This window comes from Protopterus annectens, chromosome 15.part0 (assembly GCF_019279795.1).
Source record: "Protopterus annectens isolate FY-2018-M chromosome 15.part0, PAN1.0, whole genome shotgun sequence".
Taxonomy (NCBI): Eukaryota; Metazoa; Chordata; order Ceratodontiformes; family Protopteridae; genus Protopterus; species Protopterus annectens.
The window spans coordinates 787,500,443-787,518,638 of record NC_056749.1 but is presented as its reverse complement, the minus strand read 5'-3'; positions in this window follow the sequence as shown (position 1 = coordinate 787,518,638).

Below are 18,196 nucleotides of genomic sequence, written 5' to 3'. Positions count from 1 at the left end.
CACTTTTATCTGTATGCATTAGTTAGAAATGTACTGATGGCATGAGGATGTTTGTCAAGCTATTTCAGAGGTACACATGATTGCCAATACATGGAAATAGAATGTTGTGTGACAAATATTTACAAATGTTTCAGGGACATGCCCTTTAATAGCACTTTTACCATTTCAAAGAAGGCTTGTTACCAAAATGGATCACTTGCCTGCTGTTTTGGGTGGGGGGAGCAAAGCTGGGTTACTGCTGTGACACAAACAAGGATGGACTATTCTTTTATGGGGGGCAAAGGTGAGTTACTGTTATAGCACAAACAAGGATGGACTGTTGTATTTTTGGGGGAGGAAAGCTGAGTTACTGTTATGGCACAAGAAAGGCTGGACTGTTCTTTAGGGGGGAGCAAAGCTGAGTTACTGTTATGACACAAACAAGGATGGACTGTTTTTTTGGGGGAGCAAAGGTGAGTTACTGTTATGGCACTGACATGATCATATCTGCATGGAGGATAGCAGCTGCAATGTGACATGACCAGATGGTTATCGAGAAGGGCCTGTTAGGGAAACACCACTAACCCCCAATGAAGAGTTCCTGGCCAATATCAGATATATAGACAGATGCCAGGAGAGTGCAGTACAGCATGTCCTGGATGTCAGAGCAACAGTTTCTGAGACAGCAAGCAAGTCCCAGGAAGACCTTCCAGGTAGGCTTTGGTATATGAACAGTTAAATGCTGTTGTATAGCAAAACAATTGAATCAGTAGCTAATTATATGTTACATGTCTTTTTTTGTGGGGGATTGAAAATAGATATAGTTATAAGCTTAGGTTGGAGTTGTCATCTACGTTCTTGTTGAAATTATAGTTAATGACCATATAAAGGAGTAAGCATATTACCCTGTGTGCTACTTTTAATTGTGATGATGTTGCCCTTACCTCTTAACTTCTTCCAGGACTGTCTGTACTACAAAGGAGTGTCTCATCTGCAGATGATAAGGCAAACATTTTTATGTCAGTACTTTGAGCAATGTAACGAAATATTGTAGTGTGTGATGTTGATCTCAGGCTTGTTGTGCATATTGTACTGTTTTTTAATAGTGGCAGCACTGTTAGTTTGTTATCATATATTGCACTATAATAGTGAAGGTATTACTTTATTCACATGTTTCTTGCTTTTTGTCACAGGTGATAATAACAGTGGGAGTGTGGGCCCTATGCCACCTGATGTCAGTGTATCAGCAGACTCTGGTGATAACGGTGGCTAAACTGAGGCACAGTCAGGAGGTGCAGAGGTTTAATCTGACACAGAGGTTGACATACAGCCATCCTCTGCATTTCCACTGGACACAGCTAGTAGGCCTATGCCAACCCAGTCCACTGAACCCACAGATATTAGACAGGTGGAGGGTGAAGACATTGATCAGGGAATTGTGGCTACTGTGGCTTCAGTAAACGAAAAAAAGAGATAAACTCCAACAAAGGAATCCACAAGGAATTAAAATACAAACAGGTCCACCACCGAATGAGGCTGACAATAAGGCAAAAACCACGAACAGATGTTCAGGAAGCTTTTTAATCCACACAAGTACAAGCACAACGACTGAGCGCTTTCACCAGATAAACTGGTATCATCAGAGTCTTACAAAAGCATTACACCCAGCATATTCATTTATACAATCATCGAAACCAATTATTCAATTATGAATTCCTGAATTAATTAGTTGATTAACTTTTAAAAAGATACATTCAAAATAACAATATCCAAAGTTGCACACATACTAAAAATGATAATAATGAATGCATAAAAATACATAAAAATGCCATATTAAATCAACCAAAACCCCTACCCCCTAACACACTCATATTCATTAACCCATGGATAAATGATAAAGTAATGTATTGTATAAATTACTGCATATATATATAAAATTTATATGTATACAATTCGAACTCCTCTACAAAAAACAATACACAAACAAAATAAAATAAAATGAACCATAATAAATTCAGTAATATACTTAATTAAGTATTATATAGATGGACAAAACACAGTAAATTCATCATAAATTAACCAGGACCATCATATTAGTCTCCGCAGTAATATAAACCTAAATATGTGGCTTCAGTGCCTGTTGAGTCTGCTTTAGCCAAAGTGGGGGTGAGGTGCCACACAGGAGGCTTGTAGAGGTGCTTGGATGGACCCTGCTGTACTTCCTCCACCTGATCCAGGTGTCTCTTCCAGTGCCACTCAATGTATGTTTAGGGCCATCATGGAGGCACAGGCACTTTCCCATAGGTGCTCCAGACAAATGCTCAAGGTTGTGGATGTGACACAGTCTGACATGCATGACTGCCCCCACTTGCCGATTCACTGGATTGGATGAATGACACATTGAAATGAGGGGTGTCTGTGATTGAACATCTGCTGGGAGGGGAATGGCATCCTCATGGGTGTAGGTTCACCACATCATCTACTGTTGGCCAATGTGGCCATGCCCAATCAACCTCTCATAATGGCAGTACTTCCACTGATCCATCAGTGAGTATACTGTCCACAAATAGACATGGCAGGCCATGGGGTCATGGTCCTGAGTGTCCCATGAATGGAGCTCATCAAACAGACATCAGTCACATTCAGGTAACCTCACTGCATCCGAAAGTGGGCATGGATGTGTCAGTGCAACTCCTGGTAGAGCCATTTCTCTTGGTCAGGGACAACAACAATGAACTGCCACCTCCACCATGCATGGCTCACACCTGTCCAACATACCAAGATATACAGCCAGCACAAAGCTTGGCTGTGTTCATGCAGACACTCACACACCAGTTTCACCTGGAGGACCCCTGCAGACACACACAACAGTTACTCATTTTGTCTCATGGGCCCTTTGTTGATTTATCCACATGTCTGACTTCTCTTTCTTACTCACACACACTTATTGACCTTTTATGTCAGAATAGGCTACCTGCCCCCCCCCCCCCACACACACACACAACACCCTGTGCAAGTGATGATAACTGTGCCATATCCCTGTTTTTTATCTTTTGGATTCAGGGATACAAAAGCTTTGTGTCTGAGGCTCAGCATGCATAGCTAGCTTAGTGCTTAGTATATCTGCATTCATAGTGTTGAACTGGTAATTGTACCTTTGACTTACATTGGCTTTGGAAAGTAAGACAGTTGATAGCATCAAAATTTCTCAGCTCTATAGTGAATGATCTTGTAACAGTTGTGAAGTCAGAAAATACAATGTGCATCATTACTTTCTAACTTCTCTCTTTAATCATTTTGCAGTACAAAGGTATGGTGCTACACTGAGGGCATGCAGTGATCATCAGTACTTTTGAGCGGTATGACTGTGTGAATCTTTGACTTGCATATGTCCATTACTAAGCAGTAGGTCTCAGTCATCAAATAAGTTTCTTCTGTCATGTATTAAGGTAAGTTCTGTACAGATCTCCCACCTTTTACTAGCTTACTGGACCATGTAATGAAATACAAGGATATGCCACACAGTGATATTATTAAACAATACACTCCATGTTCAGGACTTACCTTGTAAATGCAGGAGTTGACACAGTTTTAGTTCAGGGCTGACTTTGTCTGATGCAAGCAGTAAAGCAGTACACAGTGAATACTTGGGGAGATAAAGGATGTGTGAGCTGCTTGGCATCAACGCTACTATATGTATGTGAGTAGGAGGAAGGCTTTAGGCCTCTAGATGGTGTGTGATTGTGTTACACATTGTCTCTTAGCCAGTGCAAAAGCATACTGAGCATACCTACATCTGCCTACACCCACAGTAGCTTGTGGCTCTCCCTCCGACTCCTCATCTGCCTGTGGTGACCTTGACCTTGGTGGTGGGATGTGGGCCCCTTCCCCTTGCCGATCCTCCCAAAGATGTTTTCTCAGGATTATGTTGTGTAGCATGGTACATACTGTGAATATTTCTATACATGTCCGTTAATTGCATGGCAGGACTCCCCCAAATGTATCAAGACACTGGAACCGTGACTTCAGTTGCCTAAACACACTCTCTATGATATTTCTTGTTTGAGCATGTGCCTCATAATGACATTATTCCATGGCTGTGTGTGCATTTTCTGATGGGTGGTATAAGCCATAGTTCCAGTGTATAGAATGCTTTCCCCAGTAAATGATCTTGTGGGAAATTACCCCTATCAAACATCTGGTACATTTGGGAGGTGTGCCAGATATGTGTGTTGCCAGAACAAACATTTAACTTTATTCCCTTGGTATTACACACAACTTGGCAGTTGATAAAGCAGTAGCCCTTTCTGTTAATGTAGAGCGTACCCTATTTCCTGGGTGGTGCCTTAAATTCTACATGTGTGCAGTCTATGGTACCAAGTATTTCAGGGTATTGTGCTACATGGTAGAACTTCTGCACATTTCTGGCCCTCTCCTCAGAACTGCAGGGAAAGTATATGTGGTCAACTGCATGTTGGAGCATAACATTCAGGAAATGGTGAAGGATTCTGGATGCTGATGCTTGTGGCACCCCCAACATGTCTCCTGTAGGTCTCTGAACGGTACCTGTAGCTAAGATTCTACTACACATACCTTTGTCTCCTCTGGAATTGGATCCTATCAGTTGGCTCTGGCTCTGAGTTGAAGATGGCAGAGGTAGCAGAGTTCCTGTACTGTGTCCCTGTCAATGTTGCAGTGCTCTGCAATTTCCACATCATGTAGGTTGTGAAAAGTTAAAATGGGGCTTGAAAACTCTTCTTTTTCTCAGTCTAGCCTATTAGCAGCAGCAGCACTGGCTTCAGCCTGTAGCACATACAAATGAATTAAAGCAGCAGCCCCTAACATTCTATCCGTGTAGACTCCTTTCTGTGTCTGTATTCCAAAAGTTTTGGAATCCACAGAAAAAATATCACTGAGTCTACATATATGGTTTATAGCTTGCTGAACAGGTGCTGACTGAGCTTTCCTTTTTTTTGGGGATAAACTCTTGGCTAGACTTGTAAGGGCCCCAGGGCCATTAGCCTAATACACACACTCTCACACCTATGGCCAGTTTAGAGTACCCAATCCACATGCAGCATGTCTTTTGGATGTGGGAGGAAACTGGAGCACTTGGAGGAAACCCATGCAACCACAGGGGAGGACATGCAGACTCCTCACAGAAGGCACCCCAGCCGAGGATCGAACCGGAGAACCTCTTGCTGTGAGGCGACAATGCTAACCACTGCACCACCATGGCTGCCCCCCACACCCTCACTACTAATATATACTAACTCTAAGATTGCACTACAGCGAGGAAAAAGGAATATTCCCTTATCCCCACTGTACCATGATCTACAACATCAACTTCATTTACCATACCACTAAAAAACACTGCACCAGAAATTCTGCTCAGTGTAGTGTAGTTTCGCAAAATGCATTTTCGGATAAATGCACTTTCGGGAAACCGGACACACAAAACTAAGTTTTGCTAAAGTATAATTTTAATGGGTCAAAGTAGACCCATATATACATATGAGTCTACTATGTTTGACTTATTTAATGTCAAATGTAAAATAGCATCTTTGCAAGTTTGAACATATATAACAAATTGCAAAAGTTCAAGAAAAGAAAACTATTTCCTTTCTCAGTCTTCACACTAAAATCCCGCATAACACTCGTCTCAAATTTATCAGAATTATAACTGTCAACAAATTAGAAACAAATCTCAGTCAAATCAGATACACATCCAGAATTAATCTGGGAAAATTTTAAAATATTAGTACTATTACTTGAGATGGGTCCATATTCGGATACCGAAAAGAATAATACAGGAACGTCTAAATCTTGAATGGAAAAGAGAAAAACAAAAAAAGCAGCAAACAAAGACATCAACAAAAACAAATTCATTGAATGGCCATAGTTGGCCAACAACCAGGAGGTAACATGATGCATATGGTAAGTGAAGGGAACCTTTTAAATTCACCCTATTCCCCAGTGTACTGTGATCTCAGAGTTGGTATATACCTAGCTGGGGGGGTGTGAGGGGATTGGTAGTTGTGGGTGGTGCAACCCCCCACCTTGGTTGCTTTTGTTTGAGATGTTGGCCAACTATGGCCTTTCAATGCATTTCTTTTCAATGTCTTTGTTTTCTGCTTTTTGCTTTGCTCTTTTCCATTTGAGATTTAGCCATTCACATTTTATTGTTTTCTGTAGCCAAATATAGACACCTTGAGACATAGCCAGAATAAGAGAATGTGAATTAATATGCATTTTCTGAAGTAGGAGAAGTCTTAAACTCTAATTATTTTAATTATTTATTAAGTGTAATTCACCTCCCTTTCTTGAAAAGTCACCAGTTGTTGGAGGTATTAATATGGATGGAGCTAAAATGTGAGTCAAAATCAAGGACTGCCCTAAAAATCAGGGGCAGTTGAGAGGTATGGTCTGAATAATGGCAGTGTTACTGGATTTTTTTTTAATATGTTGTATGGTTAGTGTTGTGAGCAGGGTTAGCATTAGTGTCTACACTTACTATTGAAGTTGGCAGAGGAACTCCACCCCCGACTCCCGCACTACCTTAGTAATACATGCTATTCCTAGCTCTAACCCTGCCCCTGCACTCAGCACTATACCTACACCTGACTTTACCCACCAATATAGTACCACTACAGACAGCACTCCTGGGAACACAAACATGTATGACACACACTACCAAAATGGCATCTATCCCCTTACTTAACAGTGACCCTAACCCTAAAATATACACACACTGACTCACAAACACAAAACATCTACCCCTTTTACTAACCCTGACCCTAGGCCTAAAATAGACCTATTCACTCCCAAACATGCAAAAACCATTCCTGTACATATCCCATGCCATAACCATAAAATAAACACACCCACATACAAACACATAGTACTAATCCTCTTACCTAACCATATCCGAACACTAACACCCAAACATATGGACAGACACTCTCACCTCCTTCCAAACATCAGTTAACTGTCTATATGAAACATAGCTTTGAGATGTTCAATGTTTCACTATATGAACATTTAAGAATCTCTACTACTCCTTGCATTTGTTGACTCAGATGTACATTTGGCAAATTCATGGGAACCATATATCAAGCTGGATGGGCACATCCAAGGCCAGATCCAGCATAAGGCAAACTAGTCAGCTCCCTGGGGCCTGGTGTTTGCCAGGGGGGCCAGCCACAGCTGTTCAATATTAGGTTAAAAACCCTTTATTTACAGCTGTTGGAAAAAAAGTTTGACCACAGCAATTCTGCTTAAATGTCTGCTCAGCAGTGACTCTTGCCCCTGCTTTCATAGCTCCAGTCTCAGCTCTCTTATTAGCAAATGTTTTAAACCAATCAGACTGAGGCTAAGATAGATTTCTCAGACTTATTACATCCCCAGTGGGAGATGCAGCAGTGATTTTTCTTTATATTAACTTGAGCAGGGGTGCATTTTATTTCTGATGAAACAGCAGATGCAGTAGTGAATTAAGAAGGGAAGTGGACATTCTTTGATTTATTAGGACCAAGCAGAAGATTTGGATGGATGTGTGTGAGTGTGTGTGTGTGTGTGTGTGTGTGTGTGTGTGTGTGTGTGTGTGTGTGTGTGTGTGTGTGTGTGTGTGTGTGTGTGTGTGTGCGTGTGTGTGTGTGTGTATGTGCGTATATGTGTGTGTTGGACAGGTGTGAGCCATGCATGGCGTGTGTGTGATTCTCTGAAAACAGAATACACTGACTTTAACTAAAAAAATATCTGTGCAACTTACTGGAAACAAAAACTTCTTCTTTAATAGAAAACAGCCATCACACCACTCTTAGAGCTAATGACTTGCAACAGCCCAAGTTAGTGTTAAGGAAGACTTGAATTTACATGATTATTTATTATTTTAAATGATACAATGAGTCCCAGAGCTTTGAATAATGAATCATTTGGATACATTTGTCGAGATCATGTTTAGTTGTTTGTTTTATATATATATATATATATATATATATATATATATATATATATGTATGTATATATATATATATATATATATATATATATATATATATATATGTATGTATATATATATATATATATATATATATATATATATATATATATATATATATATATATATATATATATATATATATATATGTACATAAAGTGTGTGTGTGTGTGTGTGTGTGTGTGTGTGTGTGTGTGTGTGTATGTGTGTGGGTGTGAGAGATTTTTTTTTATTTATGGGCCTATTTCACATGTCTGAAAACTCAAAATACTGAATTTTATTTGACTGAAACCACAATGCCTAATGTTCAAAATACTGAAAACACATTTGACTGAGTCTCATTATACAGAAAGCTTATAACGCTGAATTTCAAAATACTGAAGTTTAACCGATAGATGTAATGTGTGTTTCCTTTCACCTGTGACATGCATGTGATAAAAAAAAATTACTGTAACTTAAAGTACTGACTGTCACAATACTGACTGTAGCATAGAAAGTAGTGTTGTAGTGTTTCTAAATGTGGATATATCTCTTACATTTTTATGGGAAGTATCTAAAGTAATATGGCGGATGTTTCATGCACTCCCAGCAGTAGTGACAGTGTGTACAGTACTGTAAGGTAAGTAAAAGGTGTATGCCCTTTCACCACTGTAGTGCAATCCTGCAGTTAGTATGTTAAGTAGTGGATGTGTGTGGGGGGCATAGCCCCCCCCACCTAGTTTGGTTTTATATCATCCAGTTTCTGTTAAAAGGGTAAGTAGTTTTTAACTTTTGGAAATAGTCATTGGTGTTGTACATGTGCATATCTATGGTTTAAAAATTCAGCATTTTAAAATTCAGCATTGTAAGATTTCAGAATATGAGACTCAGTCAAATGAGTTTGCATTATTTTAAAAATTAGGTATTGTGGTCTCAGTCAATTGAAATTCAGTATTTTGAATTTTCAGTTATGTGAAGTAAATCAATCACCAGCCAATCAAAAAATACAACACAACAAAGCTAAACATTGGTTTTGCAGAAGGTAAAGCACCTCTACACGTATCAGCTCTCTGCTAACTATACATACCAATTCAAAGTCTGCCCTACTGTGGGAAAAGGACAAATCCACTGATCCCCACTGTACTGCAATCTCACACATCCAAATACTGAGTAGTTAAACAATGTAGAAGAGGAAAACTTGTCAAAGGATGAAATATTTACTACATATTTGCCAGTGTTGTTCATAGCAGAGCACTCCTATGGTTATCAACAAGTACTATGACTTTTGTTGTCAAAGGAAGAAATATTTACAACATATTTACCAGTGTTTGATAGCAAGTGGATAGGAGCGAAGCTAGACAGCAAACAAATATAGTTCAAGTCCAACACAAAGCCCTTCAGAGTTTCAAATATTCCAAATAATCCAAATAGAACCACCAAGTCCTGTGGTAAATATTCTTTATTCAACAGACAAGCGCTTTCGCTGAGTATAGCTTCTTCAGGTCAATTCAAAAAACAAAATCAAGTCCCATAATATGTAGGTAATCCATCTAAATTGCAACAAAGTCAATTAAACATTTAAAAGGGAAATGTAATGTTAATAAAGACTTATAAAAACATATAAAATATTACTCAAATTAAAACCTCTATAGCACTTATAATAAAAACATATATGTGAGAACATGTAAGGGACAAATATGTGTATAAGTGGAATTGTATAAGTTTATTAAAACAATATACTAGTGTGTACAAGACTCACAGATACAAGAGCTGGTCTATTATGTTATTCCTAGTTACTGTTATGTGATGCAGAGTGTCTATTTAATGTGCCTACGTCTCCTAAGCCTGGGTTTGATGGATGCTCTCTCATTCAACCCTGATCCATGGTCAGCCCTCAATATAACTATCCAATCACTCTCCCTGCTTTCAGTGTAATTCCTTAGGTCACCTCCTCTCTTGTTCGGGGTGACAACCTCTAGGGCTCTAAACAGAAATGTATGTGTGTGGTCATTATTGCTACATGCTTGGCTAAGGCATTGTGGGTCGATCCTTTCCTTATATGATATGCATGTTCTCTTATTCTGTCCCTAAATTTGTGGTTCGTCTTTCCCACATAAAAACTGGTACATACCTGACATACTGCAAGATATATCACATTGCTGGTCATGCAGTCAGCAGTGGCAGTGGTATCAAAAATCCTTCGTGTATCAGGATGTACAAATTCAGTGGAATTGTCAATGTATGAGCAGAAATTACAATGTCCACAAGATACTGTGTACTGTCTAGTAGTTGTAACCTGCTTAACCTGTCTCGGATAACATAGTATCCTCTTAAGATTTTTCTGTTCCTATATTGGAACTTTGGGGCATCACCAACAATGTCCCTAATGGCATTGTCAATCTTGAAAATTTCCCAAAATTTACCAATTATTTCTCTCATCTCAAAATGATCTGATGTAAAAGTAGTGGTAAATTTCACAACTGGTGAAGTAGTGGTAGTAGGTGTATTTCTACCAAGTGTGTCTAAAGCCTCATTCGGTCCAAAATAGGGTGCTGCTACTGTATGTCTTAAATCATGTATATTATGTAGATTGTCCTCAATCTCAGTGATACCATACCCTCTATCTAGCAATCTCCCTTTTAAATTCACCAATTCCATGTCAAAGCCCTCTTTCAGTCGGGTTCAGTCTAGAGGCTCTGATGGCTTGGCCCTTGATAATATTTTTAAAAACAAAAGAGGGATGCATGCTAGATCTCAATAATAGAGAATTGCTATAGCACGTCTTCCTGAAAACACCAGTATCGATCAAGCCATCCGATAGTTTCTCTATATACAGGTCCAAAAATTCAATCTTATCTAATGAAAAATTCATAGTAAATGTGAGGTAATTAGTTAAACCATTCACATCATTCAAGAATAGTGCAAATTGCTCCACAGTGCCATTCCATAGAACAAAGACATCATCCACAAAACACTGAAATAATATAACATGTTGTTTGAAGGCTTCTAAATTGAATAGTACCTTCTCTTCCCAGCAGGCTAAAAACATATTGGCGTAGCTATTAGCGCAAGGTGTTCCCATAGCTACGCCATCAACCTGCCTATAAAGAGCATCATCAAACATGAAAATGTTGTTCTCCAGTGTTGTTCATAGCAGAGCACTCCCATTGTTATCAACAAATACTATGACTTTTGTTGTCAAAGGATTAAATATTTACTGCATATTTACCAGTGTTGTTCATAGCAGAGCACTCCCATGGTTATCAACAAGTACTATGGCTTTTGTTGTCAAAGGATTAAATATTTACTGCATATTTACCAGGGTTGTTCATAGCAGAGCACTCCCATGGTTATCAACAAGTACTATGACTTTTGTTGTCAAAGGATTAAATATTTACTGCATATTTACCAAAGTTGTTCATAGCAGAGCACTCCCATGGTTATCAACAAGTACTATGACTTTTGTTGTGAAAGGATTAAATATTTACTGCATATTTACCAGTGATGTTCATAGCAGAGCACTCCTATGATTATCAACAAGTACTATGACTTCTGTTGTCAAAGGATTAAATATTTACTGCGTATTTACCAGTGTTGTTCATAGCAGAGCACTCCCGTGGTTATCAACAAGTACTATGACTTTTGTTGTGAAAGGATTAAATATTTACTGCATATTTACCAGTGTTGTTCAAAGCAGAGCACTCCCATGGTTATCAACAAGTACTATGACTTTTGATGTCAGAGGATTAAATATTTGCCAGTGTTGTTCATAGCAGAGCACTCCATTGGTTATCAACAAGTACTATGACTTTTGTTGTCAAAGGATTAAATATTTACTGCATATTTACCAGTGTTGTTCATAGCAGAGCACTCCCATGGTTATCAAAAAGTACTATGACCATTGTTGTCAAAGGATGAAATATTTACTGCATATTTACCAGTGTTGTTCATAGCAGAGCACTCCCATGGTTATCAACAAGGCCAGTGTTGTTCATAGCAGAGCACTCCCATGGTTATCAACAAGTACTATGACTTTTGTTGTCAAAGGATGAAATATTTACTGCATATTTACCAGTGTTGTTCATAGCAGAGCACTCCCATGGTTATCAACAAGGCCTGTGTTGTTCATAGCAGAGCACTCCCATGGTTATCAAAAAGTACTATGACTTTTGTTGTCAAAGGATTAAATATTTACTGCATATTTACCAGTGTTGTTCATAACAGAGCACTCACATAGTTATGAACAAGTACTATGACTTTTGTTGTCAAAGGATTAAATATTTACTACATATTTACCAGTGTTATTCATAGCAGAACACTCCCATGGTTATCAACAAGTACTATGACTTTTGTTGTCAAAGGATTAAATATTTACTGCATATTTACCAGTGTTGTTCATAGCAGAGCACTCCCACGGTTATCAACAAGTACTATGACTTTTGTTGTCAAAGGATTAAATATTTACTGCATATTTACCAGTGTTGTTCATAGCAGAGCACTCCCATGATTATCAAAAAGTACTATGACTTTTGTTGTCAGAGGATTAAATATTTACCAGTGTTGTTCATAGCAGAGCACTGCCATGGTTATCAACAAGTACTATGACTGTTGTTGTGAAAGGATTAAATATTTACTGCATATTTACCATTGTTGTTTATAGCAGAGCACTCCCATGGTTATCAACAAGTACTATGACTTTTGTTGTAAAAGGATTAAATATTTACTGCATATTTACCAGTGTTGCTCATAGGGGAGCACTCCCATGGTTATCAACAAGTGCTATGACTTTTGTTGTCAAAGGAATAAATATTTACTGCATATTTACCAGTGTTGTTCATAGCAGAGCACTCCCATGGTTATCAACAAGTACTATGACTTTCGTTGTCAAACGATTAAATATTTACTGCATATTTACCAGTGTTGTTCATAGCAGAGCACTCACATGATTATCAACAGGTACTATGACTTTTGTTGTCAAACGATTAAATATTTACCAGTGTTGGTCATAGCAGAGCACTCCCATGGTTATCAACAAGTACTATGACTTTTGTTGTCAAAGGATAAAATATTTACTGCATATTTACCAGTGTTGTTCATAGCAGAGCACTCCCATGGTTATAAACAAGGCCTGTGTTGTTCATAGCAGAGCACTCCCATGGTTATCAAAAGTACTATGACTTTTGTTGTCAAAGGATTAATTATTTACTGCATATTTACCAGTGTTGTTCATAACAGAGTACTCCCATAGTTATGAACAAGTACTATGACTTTTGTTGTCAAAGGAATAAATATTTACTACATATTTACCAGTGTTATTCATAGCAGAACACTCCCATGGTTATCAACAAGTACTATGACTTTTGTTGTCAAAGGATTAAATATTTACTGCATATTTACCAGTGTTGTTCATAGAAGAGCACTCCCATGGTTATCAACAAGTACTATGACTTTTGTTGTCAAAGGATTAAATATTTACTGGATATTTACCAGTGTTGTTCATAGCAGAGCACTCCCATGATTATCAAAAAGTACTATGAATTTTGTTGTCAGAGGATTAAATATTTACCAGTGTTGTTCATAGCAGAGCACTCCCATGGTTATCAACAAGTACTATGAATTTTGTTGTCAAAGGATTAAATATTTACGGCATATTTACCAGTGTTGTTCATAGCAGAGCACTCCTATGGTTATCAACAAGTACTATGACTTTTGCTGTCAATGGATTAAACATTTACTGCATATTTACCAGTGTTGTTCATAGCAAAGCACTCCCATGGTTATCAACAAGTACTATGACTTTTGTTGTCAAAGGATTAAATATTTACTGCATATTTACCAGTGTTGTTCATGGCAGAGCACTCCCATGATTATTAACAAGTACTATGACTTTTGTTATCAAAGGATTAAATATTTACTCCATATTTACCAGTGTTGTTCATAGCAGAGCACTCCCTGGGTTATCAACAAGTACTATGACTTTTGTTGTCAGAGGATGAAATATTTACTGCATATTTACCAGTGTTGTTCATAGCAGAGCACTGCCATGGTTATCAACAAGTACTATGACTGTTGTTGTGAAAGGATTAAATATTTACTGCATATTTACCATTGTTGTTTATAGCAGAGCACTCCCATGGTTATCAACAAGTACTATGACTTTTGTTGAAAAAGGATTAAATATTTACTGCATATTTACCAGTGTTGTTCATAGGGGAGCACTCCCATGGTTATCAACAAGTGCTATGACTTTTGTTGTCAAAGGAATAAATATTTACTGCATATTTACCTGTGTTGTTCATAGCAGAGCACTCCCATGGTTATCAACAAGTACTATGACTTTCGTTGTCAAAGGATTAAATATTTACTGCATATTTACCAGTGTTGTTCATAGCAGAGCACTCACATGATTATCAACAAGTACTATGACTTTTATTGTCAAACGATTAAATATTTACCAGTGTTGGTTATAGCAGAGCACTCCCATGGTTATCAACAAGTACTATGACTTTCGTTGTCAAAGGATTAAATATTTACTGCATATTTACCAGTGTTGTTCATAGCAGAGCACTCCCATGATTATCAACAAGAACTATGACTTTTGTTGTCAAAGGATTAAATATTTACTCCATATTTACCAGTGCTGTTCATAGCAGAGCACTCCCAGGGTTATCAACAAGTACTGTGACTTTTGTTTCAAAGGATTAAATATTTTACTGCATATTTGCCAGTGTTGTTCATAGCAGAGCACTCCCATGGTTATCAACAAGTACTATGACTGTTGTTGTCAAAGGATTAAATAATTACTGCATATTTACCAGTGTTGTTCATAGCAGAGCACTCCCATGGTTATCAACAAGTACTATGACTTTTGTTGTCAAAGGATGAAATATTTGCTGCATATTTGCCAGTGTTGTTCATAGCAGAGCACTCCAATGATTATCAACAAGTACTATGACTTTTGTTGTCAATGGATTAAATATTTACTGCATATTTACCAGTGTTGTTCATAGCAGAGCACTCCCATGGTTATCAATAAGTACTATGATGTTTGTTGTCAAAGGATTAAATATTTACTGCATATTTACCAGTGTTGTTCATAGCAGAGCACTCCCATGGTTATCAACAAGTACTATGACTTTTGTTGTCAAAGGATGAAATATTTACTGCATATTTACCAATGTTGCTCATAGCAGAGCATTCCCATGGTTATCAACAGTACTATGACTTTTGTTGTGAAAGGATGAAATATTTGCTGCATATTTGCCAGTGTTGTTCGTAGCAGAGCACTCCAATGATTTTCAACAAGTACTATGACTTTTGTTGTCAATGGATTAAATATTTACTGCATATTTACCAGTGTTGTTCATAGCAGAGCACTCCCATGGTTATCAACAAGTACTATGACTTTTGTTTTCGAAGGATTAAATATTTACTGCATATTTACCAGTGTTGTTCATAGCAGAGCACTCTCGTGGTTATCAACAAGTACTATGACTTTTGTTGTCAAAGGATGAAATATCTACTGCATATTTGCCATTGTTGTACATAGCAGAGCACTCCCATAGATATCAAGTACTATGACTATTGTTGTGAAAGGATGAAATATTTACTGCATATTTACCAGTTTTGTTCTTAGCAGAGCACTCCCATGATTATCAACAAGTACTATGACTTTTGTTGTGAAATGTTTAAATATTTACTGCATATTTACCAGTGTTGTTCATAGCAGAGCACTCTTATGGTTATCAACAAGTACTATGACTTTTGTTGTCAAAGGATTAAATATTTACTGCAGATTTACCAGTGTTGATCATAGCAGAGCACTCCCATGGTTATCAACAAGTACTATGACTGTTGTTGTTAAAGGATTAAAAATTTATTGCATATTTACCAGTGTTGTTCATAGCAGAGCACTCCCATGGTTATTAACAAGTACTATGACCATTGTTGTCAAAGGATGAAATATTTACTGCATATTTACCAGTGTTGTTCATAGCAGAGCACTCCCATGGTTATCAAAAAGTACTATGACCATTGTTGTCAAAGGATGAAATATTTACTGCATATTTACCAGTGTTGTTCATAGCAGAGCACTCCCATGGTTATCAACAAGGCCAGTGTTGTTCATAGCAGAGCACTCCCATGGTTATCAACAAGTACTATGACTTTTGTTGTCAAAGGATGAAATATTTACTGCATATTTACCAGTGTTGTTCATAGCAGAGCACTCCCATGGTTATCAACAAGGCCTGTGTTGTTCATAGCAGAGCACTCCCATGGTTATCAAAAAGTACTATGACTTTTGTTGTCAAAGGATTAAATATTTACTGCATATTTACCAGTGTTGTTCATAACAGAGCACTCACATAGTTATGAACAAGTACTATGACTTTTGTTGTCAAAGGATTAAATATTTACTACATATTTACCAGTGTTATTCATAGCAGAACACTCCCATGGTTATCAACAAGTACTATGACTTTTGTTGTCAAAGGATTAAATATTTACTGCATATTTACCAGTGTTGTTCATAGCAGAGCACTCCCACGGTTATCAACAAGTACTATGACTTTTGTTGTCAAAGGATTAAATATTTACTGCATATTTACCAGTGTTGTTCATAGCAGAGCACTCCCATGATTATCAAAAGTACTATGACTTTTGTTGTCAGAGGATTAAATATTTACCAGTGTTGTTCATAGCAGAGCACTGCCATGGTTATCAACAAGTACTATGACTGTTGTTGTGAAAGGATTAAATATTTACTGCATATTTACCATTGATGTTTATAGCAGAGCACTCCCATGGTTATCAACAAGTACTATGACTTTTGTTGTAAAAGGATTAAATATTTACTGCATATTTACCAGTGTTGCTCATCGTCGAGCACTCCCATGGTTATCAACAAGTGCTATGACTTTTGTTGTCAAAGGAATAAATATTTACTGCATATTTACCAGTGTTGTTCATAGCAGAGCACTCCCATGGTTATCAACAAGTACTATGACTTTCGTTGTCAAACGATTAAATATTTACTGCATATTTACCAGTGTTGTTCATAGCAGAGCACTCACATGATTATCAACAGGTACTATGACTTTTGTTGTCAAACGATTAAATATTTACCAGTGTTGGTCATAGCAGAGCACTCCCATGGTTATCAACAAGTACTATGACTTTTGTTGTCAAAGGATGAAATATTTACTGCATATTTACCAGTGTTGTTCATAGCAGAGCACTCCCATGGTTATAAACAAGGCCTGTGTTGTTCATAGCAGAGCACTCCCATGGTTATCAAAAAGTACTATGACTTTTGTTGTCAAAGGATTAATTATTTACTGCATATTTACCAGTGTTGTTCATAACAGAGTACTCCCATAGTTATGAACAAGTACTATGACTTTTGTTGTCAAAGGAATAAATATTTACTACATATTTACCAGTGTTATTCATAGCAGAACACTCCCATGGTTATCAACAAGTACTATGACTTTTGTTGTCAAAGGATTAAATATTTACTGCATATTTACCAGTGTTGTTCATAGAAGAGCACTCCCATGGTTATCAACAAGTACTATGACTTTTGTTGTCAAAGGATTAAATATTTACTGGATATTTACCAGTGTTGTTCATAGCAGAGCACTCCCATGATTATCAAAAAGTACTATGAATTTTGTTGTCAGAGGATTAAATATTTACCAGTGTTGTTCATAGCAGAGCACTCCCATGGTTATCAACAAGTACTATGAATTTTGTTGTCAAAGGATTAAATATTTACGGCATATTTACCAGTGTTGTTCATAGCAGAGCACTCCTATGGTTATCAACAAGTACTATGACTTTTGCTGTCAATGGATTAAACATTTACTGCATATTTACCAGTGTTGTTCATAGCAAAGCACTCCCATGGTTATCAACAAGTACTATGACTTTTGTTGTCAAAGGATTAAATATTTACTGCATATTTACCAGTGTTGTTCATGGCAGAGCACTCCCATGATTATTAACAAGTACTATGACTTTTGTTATCAAAGGATTAAATATTTACTCCATATTTACCAGTGTTGTTCATAGCAGAGCACTCCCTGGGTTATCAACAAGTACTATGACTTTTGTTGTCAGAGGATGAAATATTTACTGCATATTTACCAGTGTTGTTCATAGCAGAGCACTGTCATGGTTATCAACAAGTACTATGACTGTTGTTGTGAAAGGATTAAATATTTACTGCATATTTAC